Source organism: Cibotium barometz, chromosome 18 (assembly GCF_041138505.1).
Source record: "Cibotium barometz isolate CiBa-2024 chromosome 18, ASM4113850v1, whole genome shotgun sequence".
Taxonomy (NCBI): domain Eukaryota; kingdom Viridiplantae; phylum Streptophyta; class Polypodiopsida; order Cyatheales; family Cibotiaceae; genus Cibotium; species Cibotium barometz.
The window spans coordinates 30,490,844-30,499,806 of NC_141063.1; the positions used below are offsets into that span (position 1 = coordinate 30,490,844).

The window sequence follows — 8,963 nt, forward strand, 5'->3', positions numbered from 1 at the left end:
TTTTTCACATAGAGTGAAAAATTTGCATTGGATATTTTCCTTGATCTTGTTTGACCATGCTCTGAGTGCCTGCTTTAAGTTGTACAAGGATTTGCGTAACCTGTACACAAAATCTGGATGTGAATTGCTCTCATAACATGATGTTTGCATCATGTAAACTTCTTCTTTTGCAAATTACCATTCAAGATCCATCACATATAAAGACTAACCTTTGCTTTCAGCCATAGCAATGACAACTCTGATGATTTTCATTCTCGCTTGAGCCTCGGCCGGGGGGGGGGGTCACTCATAAATATGTAAATGTAGCACGTGGGTTCAACATACCATCAATTGATCTCACTACCTGAATACCAAGAAAATACCATAGCTCACCCAAATATTTCATCTCAAACCTTCTGCTTCAAAAGCATCCTGACATCATGTATGTCAGTATCACTATCACTAGAGCGATAATTAAGTCATCCATATAAATGATTAATAACATGATCCCTATTTATCTTTTTCACATAACGTGAAAAATTTGCATTGGATATCATGTTTGACCATGCTTTGGGTGCCTGCTTTAAGCTGTACAAGGCTTTGTGTAACTTGCACACAAAATTTAGATGTGAATCGCTCTCATAACCTGATGTTTGCATCATGTAAACTTCTTCTTTTGCAAATCACCATGCAAGATCCATCAGATATAAAGACTAACCTTTTGCTTTCAACCATAGCAATGACAACTTTGAAGATTTTCATTCTCGCCGAGCAAGGCCTGAGTTGAATGTCTCGTCATAGTCAATGCCATATATCTGTGCACAACCCTTGGCAACCACTCTTGCCTTATACCTATTCATCGATGCATCTGAGTCACATCTAATTATCTTCATATCCTCTTGTACACCCACTTACATCTAATTATCTTCATATCTTTAGGAAACAACACTATCTCTTATCGTGGGCATGTGCTCCATCATAAATAGCTGTGCTCACTTCTGTCATCACCCTATTTACTTGATGATGTATAGTTGCTTTATTGTAATCTTTCACTTTTGATATCATTATGTTTTTTATAGCAATCCTTTGCAATGTGCCCTAGTTTTCTATAGTACTAGCACTCCATGCTATTTGTTTTTTGATTTCTTTCCAGCCACCTCTGTCTCTCTGACTCCCCCTGCATAGAGTGGCCTCTTCCACCCATATGAGACTAATTTTCTTGTTATTGTTGTTGATTTTGGTTTTGATTTCCAAATCACCACTGCATCCGCTAGATGACGATCTGGAGTCTACCTGTATCTAGTAGAATGCTTGCTCATGTGAATTTTCAGAGGATGAATCTCCCCTAATATTCATCTCCTCACAGATGAGGAGAGTAACTAGTTCTTGAAAATCAGGAAAGTTCTCTCAAATTCCAATGGAGGTTTGAAACTGACTGTATTCCTTGCCAAGACTATTCAAGGTCACCATTGATACCATATCATTGTCATCTACTAGTTATTCAATAGAAGCACATTAACCTTCAATAGAAGCACATTAACCTTCACCGATTAATCATTTATGCTCACCTTCCATTTGGTCACATTATGTAGCTTTTTGCTTTAGCTGCATCTTTCGAGCTTGTGTTTGTACTGTACATCTTTACCAAGGTGTCCCAAGCCTCCATAGGCATTTGCGCATCTTGTATATACATAACCATAGAGTTTGTCACACTGTTAGACAACTAGTACAACAACTTTATGTATCTTTCATGCCATGTTTTATATGCATGTATCTCTTGTGAGGTGGAATTGTCTTCAACAATCTTTGGGTCCTTTTCATCACGTTATGAACTACCAAAATATCCTTTTACCATAAGGAAATTGGCGATCTTGAATTTTAAAGCGTGGAAATTATTCCTTGTCTAGCTTCTCGCTCACAATTTGTGATAAGCTGTTAGACATCTTTACCTACAACAACTTACCAAAGAGTGTTTGCAAAGAAATTCACTTATAGTAGCAAACCTGCAATCTTCAGCACAGTGGTACCGTAAACCTATTATACTGCAATTGTATATGGAACAATCACACAAACATACATCCACCAACAACGTGCAAATCTTAAATTATTTTCACAGGCTATCTTGCAACCAAATTTCTGCTGCAACTTTACACCGAACTAAAAATTAGGCATACAAAGTCAAAATCAAGACTTTATAAAGTATCTATGAAAAACTTATAGAGCCAAAATGGGGTCCTACATGGCCTCGAATCCAAATTGTAAAATCACATAGGTCGTATGGACTTGACTCCACAATATATGTCGCTTTTCTTCACAAAGGGTGCCTCAAGATGTGATAGTACACCTTACTATTGTGTGCCTGCCCCGCCACCTCATTGCTCTTGCCTATCAGCTGCTTCTAAATCAAATAGAAAGAGATGAAGTTACCCTTACCATGTTCCTTTTCTTGCAATCTTGAGCCCTTCACACAAACCAGTGCTATGATACCATGTGTGAAGAATGCAGGGGAGAGGATGAGCTAGAGCTCCTTGCAAGAAAACACACATAAGAGTAGACAAGCATATAAGAGAGATGGTGAATGGATGAATTTTCTTCTCATCTCTACAACAGTAATATAAAGAGATAAGAGTACATACTATAGGGGAAAGTACTCTCCTACTATAATATACAAAGGTCGATCATAGTGTGAACCCTACTACATGAGTTGATGCTATAACTATGCCATAACTCTAGTACACCAAAGTTGTTGTCACATAGCCTGTAAACCATTAGTGGCACATCGCTTATAACCTCACCAATCTAGCCAGTTGGCTCAAGTGTCGAAGCTATCATTAAGGTAGGTCATTAATGTCCGTAGCACTAGTTGAGCTCAATATCTCAACATAGAGTGGTTAGCATGAGCTATATTAGAAATAATAGCACTTTTAATGGTGCACTTCACAACTGTCATGATGTTCTCCTTATAAATGACGTATCCTTAACACTACATTTAATGGGGGGTTGGGGTTATAGTTGGGTGGTTCAAGATGATGACCTTCTCCACATAGGATTGGGTTCCATTTCCCCTCCCCCTCCTTCCATAAAAGGGGTGAATAGTGTCTATGCATTCCTTCCTTTGATCTATGGAATCTCAACACATATAATATATGTTATTGAAAGAGATCCTTTTTCATGCTACTAAAGAAAGTTCCTGAGAACAAAACAAAAAGGTTTAATAATATAAAATATTTATTCTTGGAAGTATATAGAACTTGTGAAAGGTACCTTAAAGAGATTTACATACATTTTGCTAAGCTTTGTCTAGTGACAATGTCTTGAAGTATGGTAAACATCCTTAAGCCTAGACCCAAAGATGACTTGTGTGTCATGGGGTGAAAAACACTAGTAGACACACCATAAGGCTTTGAACCTTTTGGCCTTCTCACCTAGTGCAGTTGGTACAAGGTCAAGAGGTTGAGCAACGGCTTAAAACATTATTAGTAAGGAGGACTAGGAGGGGCCACAATTGGCCATGTATATTTACAAGTCTCATCTTTTCAAAATTACTAATGTAATGAGATATATTAAAAAAAATAGATGCACTTTTAAGGATGATTCATGATGGTACACGTCACAATAGTCATGTTCTTATTATAAATGATGTAGCCTTAACAATGCATTGTAATAGGGGTGCGGTTACATCTTGGTGGGGTTACAACTAGGTGATTAAGGTGGCAACCTTACTCCACATAGAAGTGGGTTCAATTCCCCCTCCCCCTCACTCCATAAAAGCAGTGAAGAGTGTGTGTATTTCTTCCTTTAAAAAAAAAGACAAGCATTGTAATAACCTTCTTTCACTATGGAGTCTCGACACATACAATATATGTTATTTAAAGAGCACCTTTTTCATACTTTTAAGGATAACTCGTGATGGTTCGCAACACAACAATTGCATCACAACAATCATGATGTTCTTATTATAAATGATGTAGCCTGAACAATGCATTACATAATAGTGGGTGGGGTGACAACAGGCCGGGGTGGGGCTACAACTGGGTGATTAAGGTAGCAACCTTTCTCCACATAGGACTGGGTTCGATTCCCCCTCCCCCTCACTCCATAAAAGGGGTGAAGAGTGTGTGTATTCCTTTCTCAAAAATTTTTAAAATAAAAAAATCCATTGTAATAACCACCTTTCATCTATGGAATCTCAACACATACAATATATGTTTCGAAAGAGCACCTTTTGCATGCTACTAAATAAAGTTCAGATACAGAACAAAAAGGTTTAATAATACAAAATCTTTGTTCTTGGAAGTTGTATATAACTTGTGAAAGGTACCTTGAAGAGATTTACAGGCATTTTGCTAAGCTTTGTCTAGTGAGAATGGCTTGAAGGATGGTAACCTCCTTAAGCCTAGCCCCAAAGATGACTTGTGGACATGGTGAAAACGCTAGTAGAGACACCATAAGGTTTTAAACCCTTTGGCTTTCTCGCATGGTGCAATTGGTACAAGGTCAAGAGATTGAGCAAAAGCTGAGAAGATTATTAGTAAGGAGGACGAGGAGGGGGGGGCACAATGGGCCATGGGTAGACATCATGTGGCAAATGAGAATTTGTGAGGAGGTTGGGAGGTAAGTTATACATGGCCATAGTGTTGAGGTTCAATGGTTGGGGCACAATGGCTGATGATTCACCAAGATTAGAATCCCCATTTTTACTTTGATAAGCAGCATCCTCTTCAGTAACCTGCAGTTGCCGGTCACCTTCCTCTAGAGGCAACCGGTCATATGAGGCATTGAGAAATGAAGCAGCTATAACCACCACAGGGCCAGAAGCAACTAAATTGCCGACGACACTTCCTCCGACCACGTTTCCTTGGCCTCCTGCCAAATAGACGGTCAAGCCGGTGGCGCCTGGCGGCGCAGGGGGTGGAAGAAAAGCCCCAGAGAGCGAGAGAATCTCAAAGCAGCCGTGCAAGGTGACCGTCGCGCCGGGTGCAGCCGGTTGGCGGAGGGTAACATTGTTCACGCTTCCGCTCCCGCTCAAGACGCACACGCCGCGATGCCTCGCACGAGCGAAGGCGGCCACACACTCGGCCACGTCGCACGTGCTGGCGATCTCCAGCACATGAGCTCGGAGGGCGTTGGCGCTATCCTTGCTGATGATAATGGGCGGTTTGGGCTTGTTCTTGGAACCAAGCGGCCGACCTCTGGGCCTTCTGATTTGGTCGGGCCCTTGTACTCCGCCGCCCAGTGTGTCTCGGGACCGCTTCTTGCTATTGTTTCTGTCGCCGCTCAAGCCGCCGCTGCTGTGGCCACTGCTCTCCTCCTCATAAGGCTCTTGAGCCTCCAGAATGGGATGTGGAACTAATGATTGGATGTGTCTGGAGGCTTCTTCGTCGCCTTTGGCCATGGAAAGAGTCCCTGAAGAGGAAGGGGCTCTTGAATGCAAGGTAGAAACAGGCATATTACAGAGAGAGGTTGAAATGCAGAGAGCTCACCGAGCCAGCTTCAATGGATGCAATAGCACTTGCAAGATCGGAGGAGGTAGGGGACACACAGTAGGGGAAGAAATGGGGTTTGCTAGAGTGTAGATGGGGAAAGGAAAGCCTCTTTGAAAAGCAGGCGAGTATAACAGCGCAGCGCATGAGTTGCAGGTCGGCTGGGGAGTCGTAGCAGTACCTACTGGTGTGTATGTACTATTGTGTAGGTAGCTTCAAAAGCCGAGCCTCAATAGTCGGTTGTAGATTATCGGCACACCGCCAAGTTGCAAGGTGCCGTAGCATTTTGGAAAACTTGAGGTAACTCTAGCCTATCTCCAGAAATTCAAGACCCACCCACACACACGCACGCACATGCCCCACACACATGCACGCACATGGCATACATATTCCCAATGCCCATATTCATATATATGATCTTCAAGGATAGATATATCTATATATATTCAAGGAGACATATATACACATATACATACATAAACTCCAATCAACTTGTAGAGATCCATAATACATATCTACACTACACATACACAAACTCCAATCCCTACAAAAAATGAAATTATGCTCATGCGTACTCGTTTTGTAGAAGTGCTTATCCACATCACAAAATTTCCGAATGTTAAAAATTGCAACTAGATGCATGCTTATTGGCTATGTGTAGCAATGCTCATATACCTCGAGGTATTTTAAATAGTTGCAATAAGACTTGTTCTTATTTATGCACTGTGGCCACTAGTAAGACATGTTAAACCAACCAACAACATATTTCCCTGCTTCCCTAATTAAGATATAGTGTCTATGTGGGGAAGCACAACCCTTGTAGTTTCTTGCCATCCTTGAGTCTTAATATGTAACACTTTGATACATATAACATAAACACTTATAGGGTGCTCCACATTAACATTCTAATTTATCTAGACCCAGTGTGCTCTAAACAATTAGTCAAGGCCACATAAATAATGGAAATTGCGAGAGAGAGAGAGAGAGAGAGAGAGAGAGAGAGAGAGAGAGAGAGAGAGAGAGAGAGAGAGAGAGAGAGAGAGAGAGAGGGGTAGGTAGGTAGGTATTTTTTGTTGCTGCGCACGCGCGGCGGCGGGGGAGGGAGGGAGGGGCAAGGGTTGCAGTTGGATAAAAGATAAAATCTTGGTAGATAAACTTTGCATAGGATGTGATCTAGACCATACATGAAGTGATAAGTATTTCAAGGGAGATGACTTATAGAAAGACAACAAGTATACATGAAGTGATAAGTATTTCAAGGGAGATGACTTATAGAAAGACAACAAGTATTCATGCTCTCACAGCAACCTATCTTATTCATTGTTGTTTGCAACCATCGACTTTAGTTTGTACAAAACAACATTTGTTTCTTTAAAAGTTGGTAAGACCCCCATAATGTCGATTCTTACTCTTCATGGTTCAAAATTATATGACTAAGGTGTATGAAAGTTCAACTCCTTCAATTAAACACTCTACCTATAAAGTTGACAATGGTCACTCCAAAAGGTTGAGAATCATTGTCTTTATTATTCAAAACAAAAACTTGGCACATTCTAGTTCACTTTATAAGGATCACTTCCATTTTATGTGTACATAGTAATGCTATGTTATGCTTTTATAAAATATGCTCACAAAAATTAGATCACTCTTTCATCTTTTCAAAAAAACATTGAAACACATGCTATTTTTAACGCAACATCAAATGTAAATTGTAAGAATATGGCGAATCATGATATAAAAGTGGGTTCATGTTCGAAGAAAATATTGCAAAGGAGTGTGTAACAATCACACTAGGGAAAATATTGCAAATGAGTGTGTCAATCACACTAGGGGAAATACGAGCCTTAAAAGGCCCATTTGATCAACTTTTAATCCAATTTTTGAGCAAAAGAGATTCGAGGTGGACCAATGGGAATAGAGGTGGAATCCACTTTTAAAGCAAAAGGGATTTAAGGCAAACCAATGGGAATAGGGGTGGAGTGCACATTTTATACACTTTGTGGGGTGAGGGGTTGCCTTTGCGATAACCTTGGTCAAGAAGCTTCTCTTTGGTATCCACCAAAATGGGGCTCTTGTTTCGGTTAAGAGTTTGGTTTTGTAGGCCTTTGCTCGGCTTTCTTTAATGTAGGAGCCACATAAGGTTATCTTAGCCTTGTCTCCCTAGTCTCTCGGGCAATAATGGTGTTGTCATCCACCATCCCCCTTGGGGCCCACCACATCAGCTCCACCAACACTTACAACCAACCTTTGGAGAGAGAGAGAGAGAGAGAGAGAGAGAGAGAGAGAGAGAGAGAGAGAGAGAGAGAGAGAGAGAGAGAGAGAGAGAGAGAGAGAGAGAGAGAGAGAGAGAGAGAGAGAGAGAGAGAGAGAGAGAGATGGGAAGGAGAGTCCACATCCTTCATGCATGTGTGTGCATCCATGCACACATGCATGTGTGTCTATGTATTGGGAGGGAGCGAGTGAGGGGGAGGGGTTGATTTGGATTTGTAGGAGAGGGTTGTTGGCATTACTTTCTCATAAGATAAGCTTAAAAAATATAAAATGTCTCTGAAAATGGTGGAAAATGCCTCATTATCTTATCTCCTTCTTACACCTTTTGGACTAGAGTTTACATGCTCATGCCATAAAATGCTAGTTCCCACAGCTCCCGGGTAGAAATTCCAAGAGCCCATACATGTTGTTAGACTAAGTTCCATTGGCATTTGGCGTTGCTATTACCATGCGAATTGATAACCCATTACTATTGAAACAAACCACACATCATGATTAACAAAAGGTTCCCTCTAAGATCTTGCGCATAGACAGAATAAGATAAGGGGTGGAAAAACTTGTATGAAAAAAGAAGAAAGTATATCCGTAGGATAATCAAATACCCTATGGCACTAATCTTCCTCCTCTTGAGAGGCCATGCTAATGTAGATTATAGCTATTTCTTCATGAAACCTTTGATTTTGGTGATGGATTATATAGCTGATTCACCTTCATTTTTCTTTTCCAACTAGAGTTGATTCTGAATATTCTCAAGTTTGTTATCTTGTATGGGTTCTTGAGTATTGTCTAAGATTTTACACCCATGGATAAATGCCCCACTAGTTAAAATGGTTTCTCTTATAGTAATTCTAGAATGGCTTTAATGGTTGGAATGGATCCACTAAGCTAAAATTTGTGCGCTAGAAGGAAGCTAGGGCACATTACATAGTGAAGGTAGATATCCAATGTGTCCATGGGCTAGTGCCAAGCTCTCTAAATAGCCTCTTTAGAACAAAATTGATCCTAGGAGTCTCTTAATGGTAGGAGGTGGTTGGATGAAAATAACATCTTCTTTTTTGTATATATTGACCATCTACTAATGAAACACATAAGAAACCTTAAATCCTAGTGCAATTTGATATCACATCTTTAACACTAGATGGCTTGTACCGAAACTACAAGACATCTAGTCATTTAGTGCTTAAATTAAGTTTCTAGTCTAGTCAACCATGGATACTCTTTAAAATGGGA

The 8,963-nt window shown here is 40.4% G+C and overlaps 1 pseudogene across 1 annotated transcript; it reads right to left on the reverse strand.

The window, feature by feature from the left end:
• Positions 1–3,907: 3,907 nt before the first annotated feature.
• Positions 3,908–5,688, reverse strand: LOC147629192 (AT-hook motif nuclear-localized protein 16 pseudogene; annotated as a pseudogene). Its single transcript, XR_015267918.1, has one exon. The product of XR_015267918.1 is annotated as an AT-hook motif nuclear-localized protein 16 pseudogene (transcript).
• Between the last annotated feature and the right edge of the window lie 3,275 nt (positions 5,689–8,963).